Below are 18,468 nucleotides of genomic sequence, written 5' to 3' on the forward strand. Positions count from 1 at the left end.
CCATTTTACCAACCTCCAACTGAATCAATATAGATTCTTCTGTCAAAGGCTGTTCCTAGAATATTTCTCATTACTCTATACCCTGGGGAGTTTGTTTCCCTCTTAAATGCCAGGTTAAATGGAATTGCCAATTGAACAATTGCACAAGTGCCCTTCCAGTTCAGAGGAAGGCATAGCAAAAAAATTCAAAACCTTCACTAAAGCCCTAGACCCAGATTGGGATGATATTGATTTAATTTTAGATGCACTCACAGGAACTGAAAAGGAACTAGTACTTAAAGCCGCCAGAACCCATGTTCAGGCATTAATTGCTGCACAAACTTTGCAGGGTAATGCAGACGATTATGTCCCTACAGCTAAACTATGATGGAATCATAATAACCCCAACCATTATCAACTTCTCAAAAGATATCAAACATAGATTGCACTTGGATTGGAGCATGCAATTCCTAAGTCCGTAAATTGGGGAGCTTTATATGCTGTCTAACAAAATACAGGTGAAATCCCTACAGAATTTTTGGATAGATTGTGGGAGGCAATGTGAAAATATACTACCATGGATCCCTCTGGAGACCAGGGAAGGCAGCAGCTGATATTCGTCTTTCTAGGACAATCCTCAGATGATATTAGAAAGAAACTAGAAAAACTTAGAGCAGAGGACCAGAGAGATATTGAAAAGCTGATTGAGGAAGCATGAAGGGTGTACAGCAACCGAGAGAGTAATGAAAGGAAAAAGTTAGGTCAAACAATTACTCATGTGACCATTGCAGCCTTAGGGAAAGGAAACTATCAAGGAAATGTAAAAGCTCAAGGTACATGGAAAGATTGCTTTCAGGATCATAAGACAAGGGCCCCTAATAATAGGGTAGGGGCTAATCAGTGTGCTTTTTGTAAACACGAAAGGCACCGGAAAAGACAGCGTCTCAAACTGCGAAGGGAGGAGGGACACCTCCCATGCCTTGCTGAATTAGAATAGGTCAAACCCCAGCCAATCCCCTGGTTATAATGAAGCTGGGGAAAGAAGACACAAATGTAGAATTTCTAGTAGACACCAGATGTGATTGGGGTGACAGGCCAGCGACAGAAAGTTCCATACATGCAACCTTGCTGATATAAAACGGGTAAAATGATAGGAACACACACATTTTTATATATGCCAAATGCCCCAAAATCGTTATTAGGAAGGGTTCTATTAGAAACACTGGAAGCAGATATCAAGTTTAAAAATATTGAAATACAAATTAGAGACAATTAATTGAAATATTAAATTTAGCTCTAATCCAGCCACAGGTAACAAAGCAGGTCCTCCGGGACATTTTGGATCATGTCTATCCAGGAGTGTGGGCTGAGGGAATACTGGGATAAGGCAAAGCATGCCAAACCGATCCAAATAAGACTGAAGCCCAGGGCACAACCAGTAAGAATCAAACAATACCCCCTCAAAACTAGAAGACAGGAAAGGAATTAAACCTGTAATAGATTCCTTTCTCAGATTTGGCTTTTTAGTAGAATGTGAAACTGAATATAACACCCCCATTCTGCCAAGCTGGAAACCAGATGGGAAAAGTTACTGATTAGTACAGGACTTAAGAGCTATCAATAAAATATTAGAAGACCTTCATCCCATACTGGCCAACCCTCATACTTTGTTAACAAAACTAAGAGAGAATCTTGTTTGGTTTAGTTGTGGTTTAAAACCAGCTGGCAACCGAGAAATCACACACCTGTTCGCTCACTCCCCCCCATTCCTCCCCCCGCTCCTGGAAGGATGGAGAGGAAAATCAAAAGAATGGAACTCCCACGGGTTGAGATAAGAACAGTCCAGTAACTAAGATATAACGCAAAGCCACCGCTGCTACCACCAATAACAATAATGATAATGGAAATAATGAGGGAAGAGAATACAACCACTCATCACCTGCTGATTGATACCCATCCCGACATGAGCAGAGATCTAGCCCTTCTGGGTAATTGCCCCTAGTTTATATACTGGGCATGATGTGCTGTGGTATGGAATGCCTCTTGGCCCGCCTGGAATCCCAGAGGTGTCAGAGCCATCAGAGCAAATGGTGGGGATGCCAGAGGGTGCTGAATGAAGCGGGCCCTGAAGCATGTGTAATGGTAGCATCTGGCTTTGGCAGCTCCTCAGTACTGGGTAGTAGGGTGGAGCGGCAGCAGAGCAGACCAGTAGGGAGGCAGCCACCGCTGGGATCAGGATGAAGGAAGAGTGCAAAGCACTGCTGGACACACTCAACAAGGTGACCACTTGTTACTGACACATAGTGCAACTTAGACTCCCAGAACCTGCATGAGGAACTCAGAAAGGCCCGGCAGAAAGCTCAGGAGTTATGATTCGGAGAAAACTCCAGGAACAAACTTGCCAACAAAGTTTTCAAGCTGACAAGCAGGTATTCTTTATTGCGGCGCCGGGAGACACGGGGGATAACTCCTCCTAACGTGTGTCTCCCCTATTGCTACACAAGCAGTCCTTATATAGTCCCTGGGCATATATACATATTCATGAGGTTCCATATGGATTATGTTATTTTACAGAAAGTTCCCCGCATGCGTACAAAAATGTGGTGGTGGTCTCTGAGTGTTGTTTACTTCTTCCAACGACCTTTATCAATTCTGGCAGACTTTGAAGCACATGCAGTAGATGCTTATACCAGTTTCGTCAGCACCAGAGACATAATAATCCTCCTATCCTCCTACTTATTAGTTAAACTGTAGCCCATCCTGGACACTTGCCATTCCCAGATACTCCTTATCCCTGTGTCCTGTTCTTTTTTACTGTTTTTCTTAAAACTACATCAACTATAACGATTTATCTTGGACAAGAATTATCAGTATGTTCTCTAGCTGTACTCTATTTTTTGTTTTCTATGGATCATGCACCTGAGGAATTTTCAATTGCTACTGTTACAAAGCTATCAAATTTAACATTGCTGTCATGGGCTCAGCAGTAGCAGTCATTTTTTCTCCTTCTTGGTAGCTGGTGCAGTGCCGTGTTTTGACTTTCGGCCTGGGAACGGTGCTGACAGTTACTGCTCAAATGTTTACTCTGATCAAGGACTTTGTGAGTCTCATGCTCTGCCAGGGAAGGAGGGGAAGCCAGGAGGAAACAGAGACAGGACACCTGATCCAAACTAGCCAAGGAGGTATTCCATACCACAGTACGTCATGCCCGGGGAGGTAACTGAGAGTTGGCCAGAAGGGCTCTGGCTGGCTTTCTTCCGGGTCGGGCTTGTTTCGGCGGATGGTATCGTATTCTCTCCCTTTGTTTATTTCCTCTATCATTATTTTTATTGCTGGTAGCAGTAGTGATTTGTGTTATAACTTAGTTACTGAACTGCTCTTATCTTAACCCGTGGGAGTTACATTCCTTTGGTTCTCCTCCCCTTCCCTCGGGGGGGGGGGGGGGGGGGGGGGGGTGTAGCAGTGAGAGAGAGATCGTGCTTGTGTTTTAAACCACAACAGTTTTTTTTGGTGCCCAACATGGGGCATGAAGTGTTGAGATAACAACAGATCTGAACAGATTTATAGTTACTCGTCACAATGCTGATTTATTTGCTCTCAAAGTTGTTTCTCTTGATCTCACAGTTTCAGAATCTTGTATTTACTTAGGGCATGTATTTGCTGTGTTAGTGGTTATCAAGTGTGGGGCTTGGGCTAAGGTTCTTGTCTCATTGTACTTTATGGTAATGACTTGTACATACATACAATAGAAGCATTGGTCATGAAACTGATCTAGTTTATGTTCCTGGTGTGGTCACCACCTTTATACTTTGGGACGTATATAATAGAAGTGCTTAGCAATTTCACATCTTTTTTCTCCTTCTCAACCTGTCAAGGTTGTCACAGGTCAACCTGTGAAGGATACATTATTTTACTTTCCCAGTGCGCCTCCCCAGAAGGTTTACAGTATCATTTGAGAGTTTTGAAGTTTTTGAAAGGCCTTTTCATACTGTTGAGACTTGAATGCTGATTGTGATGGGGATCACCATGGTAGCACACGTGCAGAGTGTGTTTTGACCACAATCATTTTGTCTAATTTCAAGCGTTAAGCAGAGTCAGGTTTGGGCCTTTTCTGGGATTAAACATGATATAGCAGGACCAAGCGATTTTCCCCAAGGCTGGACAGCCATGAGTGACAGGGTGTGTGGGATAGTATGGGCAAGTATATAGGTCAGTGGTCCCCTCCAGTACTTTGGAATTTCACTTCCGAACAAGTGCAAAATCAGGAAGAATTAGTAAAACACCTAAATGAGGTGTGCTGTCATTGTGGCCATACCAGAGATGGAAAAATCATAGAATCATAGAATAGTTAGGGTTGGAAAGGACCTTAAGATCATCTAGTTACAACCCCCCTGCCATGGGCAAGGACACCTCACACTAAACCATATCACTCAAGGCTTCATCCAACCTGGCCTTGAACACTGCCAGGGATGGAGCATTCACCACCTCCCTGGGCAACCCATTCCAGTACCTCACCACCCTAACAGGAAAGAATTTCTTCCTTATATCCAAACTAAACCTCTGCTGTTTAAGTTTCAACCCATTACCCCTTGTCCTATCACTACAGTCCCTAAAGAATAGTCCATCTCCAGCATCCCTGTAGGCCCCCTTCAGATACTGGAAGGCTGCTATGAGGTCTCCATGCAGCCTTCTCTTCTCCAGGCTGAACAGACCTAACTTCCTCAGCCTCTCTTCATACAGGAGGTGCTCAAGTCCCCTCATTGCCCTCGTGGCCCTCCTCTGGACTTGTTCTAACAGTACCATGTCCTTTCTATGTTGAGGACACCAGAACTGAACACAATACTCCAAGTGAGGTCTCACGAGAGCAGATTAGAGGGGCAGGATCACCTCCTTCAACCTGCTGGTCATGCTCCTCTTGATGCAGCCCAGGATATGGCTGGCTTTCGGGGCTGTGAGTGCACACTGCTGGCTCATGTTCATTTTCTCATTGACTAACACCCCCAAGTCCTTCTCCGCAGGACTACCATGAATTTTCTTTTTGCCCAACCTGTAGCTGTGCCTGGGATTGCTCTGACCCAGGTGTAGGACCTTGCACTTGTCATGGTTAAACTTCATGAGGTTGGCATCAGCCCACCTCACAAGCGTGTCAGGGTCCCTCTGAATGGCGTTCCTTCCCTCTAGTGTATCAATGGAACCACACAGCTTGGTGTCATCGGCAAACTTGCTGAGGGCACACTAAATCGCACTGTCCATGTCAGCGACAAAGATATTAAACAAGACCGGTCCCAACACCGATCCCTGAGGGACACCACTCGTTACTGATAACAAGCCAGACATTGAACCATTGACCACAACTCTTGGCATGCGACCATCCAGCTGGTTCTTTATCCACCGAGTGAGCCACCTATCAAATTGATGACACTCCAATTTAGAGACAAGGATGTCATGTGGGACAGTGTCGAACGCTTTGCACAAGTCCAGGTAGATGATGTCAACTGCTCCACCCCTGTCCATCACTTTTGTACCCCATCATAGAAGGCCACCAAGTTGGTTAGGCAGGATTTTCCCCTAGTAAAGCCATGCTGGCTGTCACCAAGCACCTTGTTGTTTTTCATGTGCCCTAGCATGCCTTCCAAAAGAATCTGCTCCCAGATTTTGCCAGGCACAGAGGTGAGACTGACTGGTCTGTAATTCCCCAGGTCATCCATTTTCCCCTTCTTGAAAATGGGGGTTATATTTCCCTTTTTCCAGTCATCAGGAACTTCACCTGTCTGCCATGATTTTTCAAATATGATGGCCAGTGGCTTTGCAACTTCATTTGCCAGCTCCTTCAGGACCCACGGATGGATTTCATCAGGTCCCATGGACTTGTGTACATTCAGGTTCCTAAGATGGTCTCGAACCAGATCCTCTCGTACAGTGGGCCCAAGGTCTAGGTTTTCACAGTCCCTGCATCTGCCTTCCAAGACTTGGGTGCTGCGGTCAGAGCCTTTGCCAGTGAAGACCATGACAAAGAAGCCATTCAGAACCTCAGCCTTCTCGAAGTCCTGTGTAGCCAGTTCTCCCGAAAGCTTCCGGAGGGGGCCTACTTTGCCCCTAGTCTGTTTTTTAGCCGCTACATACCTATAAAATCCCTTCCTGTTATCTTTAACATCCCTCGCCAAATTTAGCTCCAATTGGGCCTTAGCTTTCCTAACTTGGTCCCTAACTTCCCGGACAACATCCCTGTATTCATCCCAGGCCACCTGTCCTTGCTTCTACCTTTTATAAGCCTCTTTTTTCCTGTGAATTTTTCTCAGCTGCTCCTTATCCATTCAAGGGGGTCTTCTGGCCCTCCTGCTGCACTTCCTTCTAGTCAGGATGCAACACTCCTGAGCTTGTAACAGGTGATCCTTGAATATTAAACAAGAGCCTTGGGCCTCCTTTCCCTCTAGGGCTATATCCCATGGAACCTTGCTAAGCAGGTTCCTGAAGAGCCCAAAGTCTGCTCTCTTGAAGTCCAGGGCAGTGAGCTTGCTGCACACTCTCCTCACTGTCTTGAGGACCTCAAATTCGACCATCTCGTGATCACTGCATCCAAGACTTCCCTGGAGAGTCACATTTCCAACGAGCCCTTCCCTGTTGGTGAGCACAAGGTCAAGAATGGCACCTCTCCTTGTTGGCTCCTCTATTGCTTGCAGAAGGAAGTTGTCTTCCACACAATCGAGAAAACTCCTCGACTGCTTGTGCCGGGCCGTACCGTTGCCCCAACAGATGTCAGGGTGGTTGAAGTCCCCCATGAGAACAAGCACCTGTGTGTGTGAGGCTTTTCCTATTTGTCTGTAGAGTTCTTCATCCACAGGTTCCTCTTGATCAGGCGGTCTGTAACATATCCCCACAGTAATGTCTCCCGTCACTGATTTCCCCTTAACCCTGACCCACAAACTTTCTGTTAACTGATCACCTGTCTCCAGAGAGAGTTCCATGCTCTCCAGCCTATCCCTAACATGCCGCGGCCAGGTGGAGGGGAGAAAACACCGATACGATGTAGGTTCACAAAATGCTCCATTTATTGATTACAAGGCTGCTCTTGATATACTGTCTTACACGCGATCACGCATTACTTTATTGGCTGCTTCACTTTGCCCACGAGGGATACACGCTCCCCTTTACCTCTCCTGATTGGTTTCACACCTTCGCTTCAGCTTAGCGTTACATCATGCTTCTGCAATTACTGGCATCCTGTTATTGCATTCCTGTTTTGCTGATCTTGACACTTCTTCCTCTTTTAACCTGGGGTCAGAAGTTCACTTTCTCACAGCTTGCTGTAGGCCTGTTCAAGCGCCCATGCTCGACCCCCAACACTAACATAAAAGGCAACTCCCCCTCCCCTCCTACTGGGCCTGTCTTTTATAAAAAGCCTGTAACCTACCATTACAACACTCCAGTCAAAGGAGCCATCCCACCATGTTTCTGTGACGCCTATTATATCATAGCCCTGTAGATGTGCCCACATCTCTAATTCCTCTTGTTTGTTCGCCATGCTACTGGCATTTGTATAGAGGTATCTGATCCGAGCTGCAAATAAAGACGGCTCATTGGCTGTAGTGGCTAGAATATCACTACAGTGCTTTGAGTATTACTAATGCAATAGTGAAAATATATAAACCTGTAACAAATGCTAGTCACTGTGCCTCTGGCTACGGTCAAGTGCCCAGCGCTGTTGATTTTGCTTTATTGACTTTGTCCCTCAATAAAACCCTCTTATCTCAATTAGAGGAGTGAACTTGCATTTCACAGGTCTTACTAGTTACTTTGTTCAATTATTTTAATGAGTCTATTCTGAATTTAAAATTTAAGTCAGTGGAAATGTAATATCATTTATTTTAGTAATATGTAATTCTAGTCATACCAGATAGTACATATGCTATCTATATGTCTATTTAGACTAGACATAAGGAAGAAATTTTTTTCTATGCAGCTGGTGAGACACTGGAACAGGTTGCCCAGAGAAGCTGTGGCTGCTCCATCCCTGGCAGTGTTCAAGGCCAGGTTGAAGGGGGCTTGGAGCAGCTTGGTCTAGTGGAAGGTGTCTCTGCCTGTGCTAGTGGGTTGGAACTGGCTGAGCTTTAAAGTCACTTCCATTCTAAACCACTCTCTGATTCTATAGGCCACTTAATGTTTTTGCAATTCTCAGACAGAGATCAGGAGAGGTTATTTATTCCTCTCGCATGTTATTCCTGAAATGAAAGTGTTTATTTTTAAGAGCTTTTGGCAGCACTATGTATCTCATATTATAGTGCAGTGTTAAGGACTTAGGTGAAACCTGGAGGGTATGCTTGTATCATATGACACAAAGGTTCTAAATGTAGTTTCAGTTCTTAGATTGTAGTGTCAAACTAGGAATCACAGAATCCCGAGGGTTAGAAGGGACCTCAAAAGATCATTTAGTCCAACCCCCCTGCAAGAGCAGGGTAACCTAGAGTACATCACACAGGAACTTGTATAGGCGGGCCTTGAATATCTCCAACGTAGGAGACTCCACAAACTCCCTGGACAACCTGTTCCAGTGCTCTGTCACTCTTACAGAAGGAAGTTCTTCCTGATATTAACGTGGAACCTCCTATGCTCCAGTTTACACCCATTGCTCCTTGTCCTATCACTGGATATCACTGAAAAAAGCCTAGCTCCATCATCCTGACACCCACCCTTTACATATTTATAAACACTGATGAGGTCACCCCTCAGTCTTATCTTCTCCAAGCTAAAGAGACCCAGCTCCCTCAGCCTCTCCTCATAAGGGAGGTGTTCCACTCCTTTAATCATCTTTGTGGCTCTGCGCTGGACTCTTTCAAGCAATTCCCTGTCCTTCTTGAACTGAGGGGCCCAGAACTGGATGCAATATTCCAGATGCAGCCTCACCAAGGCAGAGTAGAGGGGGAGGAGAACCACTCTTGCCCTACTAACCACACCCTTTCTAACGCACACTAGGATGCCATTTGCCCTCTTGGCCACAAGGGCACATTGCTGGCTCATGGTCATCCTCCTATCCACCAGGACCCCCAGGTCCCTTTCCCCTTCACTCCTTTCCAGCAGGTCAACCCCCAACCTGTACTGGTACATGGGGTTGTTCTTCCCCAGATGCAAGACTCTACACTTGCCCTTGTTGAATTTCATCAAGTTTCTCCCCGCCCAGCTCTCCAGCCTGTCCAGGTTTCCCTGAATGGCAACACAGCCTTCTGGTGTGTCAACCACTCCTCCCAATTTAGTGTCATCAGCAAACTTGCTGAAGGTACACTCAGTTCCCTCATCCAGGTCGTTGATGAAAATATTAAACAGCACTGGTCCCAGCACTGACCCCTGAGGGACTCCACTAGTCACAGACCTCCAGCTAGATTCTGTGCCATTGACCACAACTCTCTGCCTTCTTCCTTTCAACAAGTTCTTGATCCACCTCACTACCTGATCGTCAAGCCCACACTTTCTTAGCTTATCTATGAGGATGCTGTGGGAGACAGTATCAAATGCCGCACTGAAATCAAGAAAAACCACATCTACTGCTCAACCATCATCCCATCACCTAGTGCTTCCTCATAGAAGGCTATAAGGATGGTCAAACATGACTTCCCCTTCATAAAACCATGTTGGCTGTTCTTAATAACCCCCTCATCCTTGGTATGCCTAGAGATGGAGTCAAGAATAAGTTGTTCCATCACCTTTCCAGGGACGGAGGTAAGGCTGACCGGTCTATAATTAGCCGGGTCCTCCTTCTTGCCTTTCTTATAGACTGGTGTGACATTTGCCATCCTCCAATCCTCAGGCACCTCCCCCGTTTCCCACGATTTACCAAAGATGATGGAGAGTGGCCTACCAATGACCTCCGCCAGCTCAATGGCTTTGTAACAGTAGCAGTGGAAAATTACTGAGGTGCATAATACATAGAAAAAAACAGAGTATAGCTACGGAACATACTGGCACGAGATAAATCGTTATAGTTGATGTAGTCTTAAGAAAAACAGTCTAGAAGAACAGGACACAGGGATAAGGAGTATCTAAGAATAGCAGGTGTCCAGGATAGGCTACGGGTAAACTAACTGATAAGTAGGAGGATTATTATGTCTGTGGTGCTAACGAACCAATTAAACTGGTATAAGCAGCTACTGCGCGTGCTTCAAAGGCTTCCAGAAGTGATGAAGATTGTTGGAAGAAGTTAACGACCCTCAGAGACCACCACCACAATTCTGTACGCATGCGGGGAGCTTTCTGGAAAATGATTTAAACCATACGTAGCCTCATGAATATGTATGTATGCCCAGGGACTATATAAGGATGGCTTGTGTAGCAAGAGAGACACACGATAGGAGGAGTTATCCCCTGTGTCTCCCGGCGCCGCAATAAAGAATACGTGCTTGTCAGCTTGAAAACTTTGTTGGCAAGTTTGTTCCTGGAGTTGTCTCCGAATCAATTTGGCACCCCAGATGGGACCCTCTCTGCTCGGCTGCAGGACCCGCTGAGGACAGGGCTTCCTAGGGCCCTCGGGAATTTTTCCCGGAGGAACCCCTCGACTCATTCGGATCACTGCGGGAGCAGACAAGGACCATCTTCATAAAAGGTATTCTTTTCTTTTGTATAGTCTGTAAGGTGCAGGGGGCATCTTGCATAAAGACTACATTGGTAATTGGGTTGGTTTGGTAAGCGTACGCAAGGTTTGGAAGCCTTCTGTAAATCGAGATAAAAAATCTCGTAGGTAAAGGCATATACCCGGCTGCTAGCGTCCGTTTGGTATACACCCACAAGAAGCAGGAGGTTCTTGTGGTTTGGGTCCTGCAAGACGCAGTGGGTGTCTTGTAGAAAAGGTTTTGGATTTTACTGGTACACACCCTTAAGAAGCAGGGGGCTTCTTGTGGTTTGGGTCCTGCAAGATGCAGGGGGTGTCTCATGGAAATGGTTTTGGATCTAGTTGTGGCTTGTTAGATTAAGGATTTTGGTCCTGTGATTTTGGTATTGGTGACAGGATGTTATAACTGTGTTATTAATTGTGGTTTGTTTGATAAAATTTTAGTCTCTGTCTGTTTCAAGTGTTGTAACTGCGTGGAGTGTGTCTGTGGGATCCCTAGTGTGTGCAAGTGAGAGATTGATAATGGAAAATCAGCAGAATGAAGAGATCATGAAAAAGAGTCCTTTAGAGTGCATTTTGGCACACTGGAAAGAACTGGGAGGGTCTCCTGGGGGCTCGGTAAATAAGAAAATGTTGTCCAGCTGTTTTGAAAAGTATTGTAACCAATGGTGGCCTTTGTATACTTTGGAAGATCAGGAAAAATGGTCTAAAAATGGAACCTGAACTATAATACGTTGTTACAGTTAATGTTGTTTTGAGGCTGCAAGGAAAATGGCATGAAGTAATGTATGCCGATATGTTCTTCACTTTAAGAGATCACGTGGAGTGACAGACGCAATGCAAAATTAATACAGCTCCGCCAGATCCCTTAATTTTGGCTTTGGAAAAGGACAGGGAAAAACTGAAAGTTAAGATGGAGAGATGTTGTTCTGCCTGTGATACTGGGGAAAGATGTTTAAAGTTAAAAAACAGTAATCAGGAAGATAGGCTGTAAAATTATCTATCACAGGTAACTCCGAGAGGAGCACCCTCTGCATCTGTCCTATCTGATATTCATAAGGAGCAAGAGATCGCTGTCATTGGCACCAATCGGCAGATGCACATTCCGAGTTAAGAAAGGGTTAAACCAGAAGTGCTGTTGCAGAGGCAGGCATCTGCAGCCCCTGCAGAGCAGGGTGAGCAACTGTGGGAAAAAAAAAGGAAAACCAAGGGGGAAAGGAGGGGAGCTCGTGCAGCTCCTGTGTTTGAGCGTGGGATGGGTGCTGGGGCAGGCAAACCAGTGGGAACAGACATGTTCACGGACTGGACTGAGGGGTTGTTAAATAAATGTGGACAGGAGGAAGCATGGAGACCGTATAGGAATCGGGAACAGGTAGAAAAGAAAAAGCTGGGTCGTGCTATAGCCACGGCTGCGGTGGTTGCTTTGAAACTGGGGGGAAGTTCGGACACTGGAAGTGAGACTGCCCCTGGGGGGGGTAGTGCCATGGTGTGGCTCCAGCGACTGAATTGGAACTAGACTGACAGGGACCTGGGGAACCTACCCTAGCAGATCCACTGGTTAAATTAAAAGTACGAACTAGAGGAAATAAAGTGGAATTTTAGTGGATAGAGGAGCAACTTATTCGGTGTTAAATCTGAGAGAAAAGAAGAATTTGTTACAGATGTGGGAGCTACTGGCCACCAAGAAAAAGAGGGAAAGAAAAAAAACCAAAACCCACAAACAACCCGAGGCATTCTTTCTGAAACCCTTAAAGTACAAATTGGGAAAACAAATAGGAATGCATAAATTTTTATGCATGCCAAATTCTCTAAAATATTTCTTAGGGTGAGAAGCAACATTTAAAGAAGGCAGAATGGAATTTAGAGTTAAAAACAAACAGTTCATTGCAGTTTTGAGTTTATCTTTAATTCAACAGAAAAGCAAACAGGAGGACCTCCCTGAAAGAGAAGAAATCCTTAATCAGGTATATCTGGGAGTATGGGCATCTGAAGTTCCAGGTAAGGCAAAAAATGCTTTGCCTGTTAAAGTGGAAATAAAAAGGGGGGCCTGCCCAATTAGAATAAAACAATATCCCTTAACATTAGAAGATCAAAGGGAATAATAAAAAAAAGTCATTGATAAATTTTAAAATATATATTATTAATTGAATGTGAATTGGAATATAATACTCCTATCTGGACAGTAAAGAAATAGGATGATAAAAGTTGCAGATTGATTCAAGATCTCAGAGCAGTCAACAAAACTGCAGAGGATATTTGTCCAGTAGTAGCTAATTTGTATGATTTATTGACTACATTGAATAATAATCAGAAATGGTTTGCCATCTTGGATTTAAAGGATGCTTTCTTTTGCTTACCATTGGCCAAAGAAAGACGAAGTTTATTTGCTTTTGAATGGGAAAATACTGACACAGGAAGGGAAACTCGATTTGAACGGTATTACCTAAAGGGTTTAAAACAGTCCAGCAATTTCTGGAAATCAGCACGAGAACTAGGATCATGGAAGCCACCTGCTCAGATGGAGACTCTGTTACAATATGTGGATGACCTATTAATTGCTACAGAAATAAAGGAAGAATGTGTCCAGTGGACAGTGGAATTATTAACTTTTCTGGGACTGAATGATTATCGGGTATCCAAACAAAAGGCCCAACTAATCCAAACCCTAGTTTCCTACCTAGGATATGAAATAACAGGAGGACAGAGAGAATCTGGAGCTTCTAGAAAAGAAGCCATCTATCAGACTCCACAACCATCAACTGGCAAGGAGCTCCGGACATTACTGGGAATGACTGGATGGTGCAGATCCATGATTACGGTGTTCTGGTAAGACCACTATATGAACTGTTGAAGGGAAACCCTCCCTCTTTAGAATGGACTAATTCAGTAGAGGGGGCCTTTAGAAATTTCAAAACAGAGCTAATGAGAGCTGCAGCTCTGTGACTCCCGGATGTAACTAAATCCTTTTGGCTATATTCCTATGAAGAACAGGGAATAGCTTTGGGGGTCCTTGCTCGAAAACTAGGACCCTACAGAAGGCAGTGATGTGTTTTTCAAAACATCTGGATGAAGCGAGCAAAGGATGGCCCAGGTGCCTAAGGGCTGTGGCAGCAGTTGTCATGAATATTGAAGAAGCTCGCAAATTCACCTTGGGACAAAAATTACTGTGCTACTGTCCCATGTTGTATCAGCAGTCCTGGAACAGAAAGGAGCCCACTGGTTATCTCCTTCATGTTTTTTAAATACCAGGCCACCCTTGTGGAACAAGATGATATAGAAAGTATGGTCACTAAAGTTGTCAATCCAGCATCCTTTTGCAGGAACAATCGACAGAACCACTAACAGACGACTGCTTGGCCACCATAGAGACTGTATATTTGAGCTGAACAGACTTGAAAGAAAAACCTCTGGAAGATGCTGATTCTTGGTTTACTGATGGTAGTAGCTTCATGAAAAATGGTAAATGAAAGACAGGATATGCCATTAACACCACTTCACAGGTAACAGGGGCTAAACCTTTACCCTCGAATACCTCTGCCCATAAGGCACAAATAATAGCATTAACGAGAGCCCTGGAATTGGCTAAAGATAAAAGGATAAATATTTGGCCTGATTATGCACATGGTGCTATCTGGAAAGAACGAGGACTTTTGAACAAACATGCTACAGAAATTCTACAATTACTGGAGGCTGTTCAGCTACCTGAAGAAGTAGCTATTATGTACTGTAAAGGACATCAACAAGGTGACTCTGATCAGGAAATTTGAAATAATTTGGACAATTTTGAAGCCAAACGAGCAGTTGAACAATCACAAATCATGTCCTTAATCCCTGATGGCAAACGAACAATTGAAAAATCTAAACCTAGGTATTCAAAAGAGGATAGAAAATTGATTGAGGACAGGAAAATAAAGAGGATTAGGTTCAGATACCTGATGGGCGAATTGTAATCTCCTATAACCAACTCTGGAAGTTAGTTCAGGGAGAACATAATAAAAGTCATTGGGGTAGCAACTCTTTATATAAATATTTAGACAAACAAATTGTAGGAAGAAATCTACACACCACAGTTCAATCAGTGACAAAACAATGTCAGCTATGTCTTAAGAATAAGCATAAAACTGAAAATAGAAATCAAATTGGGACAATTGTGAGAGGAAGTTACCTGGGACAGCACTGGCAAATAGATTTTTCTGAATTATCAAGGAAAGGGGGTTATCGATATTTGTTGGTGTTAACAGATACTTTTCCAGCTGGCCAGAAGCATTCCCTTGTAGGATAAATAATGCAAGATGACTGATTAAAACATTATTGAATGAGATAATACCTTGCTTTGGAGTACCAGCGGCAATTTCTTCCAACCGAGGTTTGCAGTTTAGTGCAAAATTGTTACAAGAAATTAGCAAAAATTGGAAATTGATTGGCAAATACATGTTCCATACAGGCCTCGGGCCAGTGGGCACGTAGAAAAGATAAACCATCTGATCGAACAACAAATTAGTAAAATATGTCAGGAAATGAAATTATATTGGTACCAAGGTTTACCACTGGCTCTATTAAGAATTCAAACTAAACCTTGGTAGAAAGAAGAGGTTAGCCCATTTGAAATTTTATATGGAAGACCATAACAGTCCCAGTTTAAAGGAGAAAGTCTTCAGGAAGTTGGGGAAGGCTATTTCTGACAGGTTTTGGTCAATCTGGGAAAAGAATTGGAGGAGATAAATAAAAGAGTAGCAGGGACAAGAGCAAGAGGTTTGGATTATCCGATTCACCTTTCCAGATCTGGAGACTGAGTTTATGTTAAGAATTTTTCAGAAGATCCTCTACAGGAGAACTGGAGTGGACTGTACCAGATATGGCTGACCACCTTTACAGCAGTGAAGATAAAGGAACAACCTGCTTGGATACATTATTCAAGAATAAAGAAAGCACCAGAACCAGAGAAGACATGGCAGATCGAACCTTCAGGACCCTTACGTATGAAATTGCATCGGTCATAATTTGGACTCATATAATAACTGGTGCACAAGCTTGAGACCAGAATTTATACCTGAAATTAATGTAAAATGTTATTGAAGTTTTAATCGTAGTGACTGTTGGGTGTGTGCACAGTTGCCTAAATCAGGAGAAAGCCTGGAACTCACATTAATTGGAGTTCCGATTCCTAACACTGTTTCATGGACAAATCTGTGGGTGAACACTAGCAATTTGTATTCAAATGAAAGGTTAAAATTTGGAATAGTTAATCCTAATCCAGGCAATAAATATTACACCTGTGCACAAAGATGTATTACACCAGGAACCAGGGTAGGAAACTATACTTGCTTAAATGCCACACATGTAGGTCACCATTCAAATTATAGATGGTATCATAGTTCAGTGGTGGCCCGTTCCTAAAGGGAAAGGATGGTATTGGTTATGTGGAGAAAATGCTTATAAGACTTTACCCCCAACTGGAAAGGGGCAGGCACCTTAGGTGCTATAATACCCAATTTTACTATTATCGACAGGTATCCTTCCGGAACCTGGATTAGAAGTTTTGTTAAACGGGTTAAGCGAAGGTTTAACCCTATTATTGAACGGCACACTGCATTTCATAGTTTTGTGAGAGGGCTTATTCCATCTTTGGGTGTAAGTGAATTAGAGAAAGCAATTGTAAATATCTCAGCAACCATAGAGGAAATAGAAAGTAAAGACATTGATATGATGCAGGCAGAACAAGACATAACGAGCCTATCTAAAGTGGTATAAAACCGAATGGCTCCAGACATGTTATTGGCATCACAAGGAGGAGTTTGTCCCATAATCAATGAAAGTTGTTGTTCCTACATAGACCAAAGTGGCATAATTGAAACATATCTGGAGGAAATTTGGAAACAAACTAAGATATTTCGTGAGATGGCCATGGATGACACCTCCTGCGGTTTCGAAGAAATATGGAAAAAGTTAACTTCATGGTTACCAAATCTCTCCTGGTTGAGGCAACTGATTGCAAGAATATTGATGTTAATTATTTTAATATTGATTACTTGTGGTATGATACAATGTTCCCTCTGGTGTTGTAAACTATCTATGATAAATTATGAAGATTGGAAAAGGAATGAAATTAAGCACCAAGTAGAAATGGGAAATTATTTCAAAGGACTTTTGATGGTAATGGCAATATATAAAATGTTGCAAAAGAATTTGCAAAAGGACAGAAAAAGGGGGGAATTGAAACAAGGGGAACACAAAATCACAAAATGGAATTTATAAACCTTTAGAATTAGTTTTAAGCAATGTTAAGTTCAATGGCTTTGTAACAGTAGCAGTGGAAAATTACTGAGGTGCATAATACATAGAAAAAAATAGAGTACAGCTAGAGAACATACTGGCACAAGATAAATAGTTATAGTTGATGTGGTCTTCAGAAAAACAGTCTAGAAAAACAGGACACAGGGATAAGGAGTATCTGGGAATAGCAGGTGTCCAGGATAGGCTACGGGTAAACTAACTGATAAGTAGGAGGATAGGAGGATTATTATGTCTCTGGTGCTAACGAACCAATTAAACTGGTAAAAGCATCTACTGCGCCTGCTTCAAAGGCTGCCAGAAGTGATGAAGATTGTTGGAAGAAGTAAACGACCCTCAGAGACCACCACCACAATTCTGTACGCATGCGGGGAGCTTTCTGGAAAATGATGTAATCCATACGTAGCCTCAGGGACTATATAAGGATGGCTTGTGTAGCAATAGAGAGACACACGATAGGAGGAGTTATCCCCTGTGTCTCCCGTCGCCGCAATAAAGAATACCTGCTTGTTAGCTTGAAAAATTTGTTGGCAAGATTGTCCCTGGAGTTTTCTCCGAATCAATGTGAAATTGAAAACTCTTTTCAGATGCCTGCTGGGCTGGCAAGATGTCAAGTTTGGCTTGCCTGTCTCCCTTTCACTCCCTTCACATTGTTTACAGGCAACATATTCAACTCCAACTGACTGTATTTAAACATCAACTAATTATGTGCAAGAGGATTTGGAAAAGGGCACCACACTGAAGAGTCTCCATGTCTTACACTGGTCAGGAACAGAACCTGCGGCAGGCAAATTGCAAAGTACCATCCGATGCAAGGTGCATAGGGGAGAGAGAGAGAGAGAGAGAAAGGAGGTAAGAAGAGACAAAAAATGCTTTCTGGCATCTGATTAGAACTGAGAAGGTGGGTGACTCCCAGCTTTTGCCTCAGGTTGTATACACTGATGTGAAAGGTCTTATAGATGCACCATGTTTGCCAAACTCAAGGAGGTGGGGGTGCTTCCCACAAGGTGCCTTTTAGAGTACATCAGTACTGCACTGCCAACTGGGATCTTAGCTGGATAAATATCTTAGTTCCTTTGGTATCCCTATCTGAGTTTCTCAATTTAGGTATTGGCATGATTGTTGTGGTTTAAACTAAATCCGCACAGCTCATTCACTCACTCCCCCCCTTGCTCCCCCAACTCCCAGAGAGCTAGGAAGGAGAATCCAAAGAATGTGGCCCCCACGGATTGAGATAAGAACTGTTTAATTGCTAAGGTATAACACAAATCACTACTGCTACTACTACTACAAATAATAATGATAAAGCAAACAACAAGCGAAAAGAATACAACACCTCACCAGCCACCGACCCATAACTCACCCCACCCTGCCCGACTGAGCACCGACCCATACCTCCTCCATTTTCCCCTCCAGAGCTCCCGCCCTTCCGGCTCTCTCCCAGTTACCTCCTGGGCATGACGTGCTATGGTATGGAATACCTCATTGGCTAGCCTGGGTCAGGTGTCCTGTCTCTCCTTCCTCCTGGCCTCCCCTCCTCCCTGGCAGAGCATGAGCTCAGAAAAGACCTTCAAGCAACTGTTCCCAGCCTAGAAGTCAAA

The sequence above is a fragment of the Melopsittacus undulatus genome (assembly GCF_012275295.1).
Source record: "Melopsittacus undulatus isolate bMelUnd1 chromosome W unlocalized genomic scaffold, bMelUnd1.mat.Z SUPER_W_unloc_3, whole genome shotgun sequence".
In the NCBI taxonomy this organism is placed as follows: domain Eukaryota; kingdom Metazoa; phylum Chordata; class Aves; order Psittaciformes; family Psittaculidae; genus Melopsittacus; species Melopsittacus undulatus.